Below are 3,478 nucleotides of genomic sequence, written 5' to 3'. Positions count from 1 at the left end.
AGGGAAAGACACAGAATCTTTAAAGGAGCTGGTATTCCAATACCAGTGAGAAATTCAGTGTAATTGAAGTGTAAAGTGAATGATTGTAGAGGCCTAAGGAGATCAATTTGCGAAACAGCTTGTATGCAAAGATAAAAACTTTTAACCCAACCTTGAGATAAGTCCTTAAGCAGGAGAAAGACCTGTTTGGATCTATTTTTAAAGGTAATTTGTGGAGGAGGAATGAGCAAAAGAATGGTGGTGAAAGACAACATACAGACTGGGAGAAAATATTTGCAAACTATGCTATCAGCAAGAGATTAATTTCCAAAATATATAAACAACTCATACAGCTTAATATCAAAATAACAAACAATCCAATCCAAAAAAAATGGGCAGAAAACCTAAATAGACATTTCTCCAAAGAAGACATACAAGTGGCCAATAGGCATGTGAAAAGATGCTCTATATCACTAATTACCAGAGAAATGCAAATCAAAACTACAATGAGATATCACCTCCCACCAGTCAGAATAGCCATTATTAAAAAGTCTAAAAATAATAAATGCTGGAGAGGGTGTGGAGAAAAGGGAACTCTCCCACACTGTTGGTGGGAATGTAAATTGGTGCAACTGTTATGGAGAACAGTATGGAGGTTACTTAAAAAACTAAATATAGTGTTACCGTATGACCTGGAAATCCCACTCCTGGGCATATATCTAGATGAAACTCTAACTCAAAAAGATACATGCACCCCAGTGTTCATAGTAGCACTATTTACAATAGCCAAGACATGGAAGCAACCTAAATGTCCATCAACAGATGAATAGATAAAGAAGATGTGGTATATATATATACAATAGAATATTACTCAGCCATAAAAAATAATTAAATAATGCCATTTGCAGCAACATGGGTGGACCTAGAGATTAACATACTAAGTGAAGCAAGTGAGTTGGAGAAAGACAAATATTATATGATATTGCTTATATGTGGAATCTAAAAAAATGATACAAATGAACTTATTTACAAAACAGAAATAGACTCACAGACATAGAAAACAAAGTTATGATTACCAAAGAGGATGAGGGGGAAGAGATAAATTAGGAGTTTGGGATTAACATATACACACTACTATGTATAAAATAGATAAACTACAAGGTCCTATTTTATAGCACAAGGAACTATATTCAATGTCTTCTAATAACTGATGATGGAAAAGAATATGAAAAGGAATATATATATACCCATATATATCTATCTCAATCACTTTGCTGTACACCTGATACTAACACAGCATTGTGTAAATTGACTGTACTTCAATAAAAAAATAAAGAATGGTAGTAAAGTGAGAGGTTAAGAGACTGTTAAACAGCTCAAATGAGAAAAGATTAACACAAGAGAACATAAGAGCATAACAGTGTTGTAAGAATGGCCATTTTTAGAGTAGGAGATGGTTTGGGAGTAGATCAAATAATTGATTTAAAGGAAGAATAGAAGCTGAGAAGGAGCCCAAATTTTCTAGATTAGGAAATAGGAGAGCTAATGAGGCCCCTGACTAGGATAAGAAATAGAGAGATACAATAGGTTTTGATGGGAAGGTAATTAGTTAATCTTGATTAATGAGAAATATCTAACTGGATGTGTTCAGTATGAGTTGAAAATATGGATCTGAAGGTCAGGGCTGAAGTTTTAGATTAATTTATCATCAGCCTATTGATGGTAATTGGATCTGTAGTGATTGTCAAATCATCCAAGGAGAAAATATACTCACTTGCAGAGGGAGAAAAGATGGACTGCTAATTGCTTCCCTCAGCCTCTATCTTCCATCTCCTCCTAATTTTAATCTTGTGTCTAAGAGAACAGGCAAGGCATCTTGACTTCTTAAGCAGCTTGGCCTGTGTGACTTATGGGACATAGAGGATGTGCTCTATGGAATGTCCTGGAAAGTTTCTTAAAAGAGGCAAGGCACTCCTTTCTTTTCTGTCTCTCCTCTTCCAGATTGCCCAGGACAGAATGTTTGGGACATGATGTAAACTTGAGGATGGAAGTTATTTATTACAATGCAGCCTTCCTAAAGACCATGGGAACATATTCTTGTAGAGTTTTCCATCTTATTTAAGCCACTTGTGTCAAACCTAATCCCAACTAATAAAAATGAGTACTAATGTTATTGCAGTGAGAAACTCCTACATTTAAGGAATGATCTGAGAAGGAATTGCCAGTTGCAAAGACTGAGAAAGGTGAGACAGAAGGGCATGGCATACTAGAAAGCAAGAGAGAAATATAGCTTGAAGAGGTAGATGGAGACAATAGTGGCAGATGTTTGAAAAAGATCAGGCAGAAGGGACTTGAATATAGGATCTTAAATTTAGAACTCCAAAATTCCTGTTGACTTTTAAGAGAGCAATTTCAAGAGAGTGGTAACCAAGTGAAAGCTAAGTTAAAGTGGGCTTCTAAGTGAATGAGAGTCAGAGAAGCTGAATTAGTATTTAATTTCAGGAATTAGGGAAATAGGGCAATAGGTTAAAGATAAGATAAAGTGGAAAAAGAGATGTTTTATGTCTTTTCTCACAACCAAACTGTATCTCCAATTATCATGATTCTGCTAATATTGGCTATTGTTTATTAAATTAAGAGGTTGCTTATTCTTTGCTAACAAACTCAAAGCCTTCAAAATAAATGAGAAATGAATGGCCCTTCACAATCAAAGTTGATTTCATTTTGGGACCCAATTCTGTCCCTAATACTGTGATATTCTGGAAAATAAAATACAAATACTTCCAACTCCAATTCTGTGGAGGCAGATGTGTGGTGTAAAGGTGGTAGGCCGAGAAATACTATGGCACTCTAATGTCTGAAATGAATGAAAATCCTTTTAATTTTGAAGAAGTTCATATCCAGTTATACAAAGTTGTGGGGGACGTCACTTATTTGTATGAATGGTTTTCAACAGCACATAAGGAAATGCAAGGATACTGGGGCTTCATATGTGACTCATTTGCAAGCTCTTTTGCTCATCTATTTTCTGCTCCCCAGGCACTGGACAAGAGCCCTGGCATCTTTCCTTCTTCTCACCCCTCCTCCCTACCTCCTTATTCTTCTCCTTCTCTTCCATCCTTCCTTCCTTCCTTCCTTCCCTCCTTCCCCTTCTTTCCTTCCTAGGAGAAAGGATGCATTTACATTAGGATAGAAACTGTGCAAGTGAGGGCAATGTACTGGGATCCCAATATGCTTGGAATATTTTAATACATTTCCAAGGGTAAGTGGCAAGTGGTTCTCACTAGAATAAAATGTGAGTTAAAGATTGGGGCCATGGGCTTCCCTGGTGGCGCAGTGGTTGAGAGTCTGCCTGCCGATGCAGGGGACGCGGGTTCGTTCTCCGGTCTGGGAAGATCCCACATGCCGCGGAGCGGCTGGGCCCGTGAGCCATGGCCGCTGAGCCTGCGCGTCCGGAGCCTGTGCCCCGCAATGGGAGAGGCCACAACAGTGAGAGGCC

Source organism: Lipotes vexillifer, unplaced genomic scaffold (assembly GCF_000442215.2).
Source record: "Lipotes vexillifer unplaced genomic scaffold, Lipotes_vexillifer_v1.1 scaffold266, whole genome shotgun sequence".
In the NCBI taxonomy this organism is placed as follows: domain Eukaryota; kingdom Metazoa; phylum Chordata; class Mammalia; order Artiodactyla; family Lipotidae; genus Lipotes; species Lipotes vexillifer.
This window is presented reverse-complemented; position numbering follows the sequence as displayed.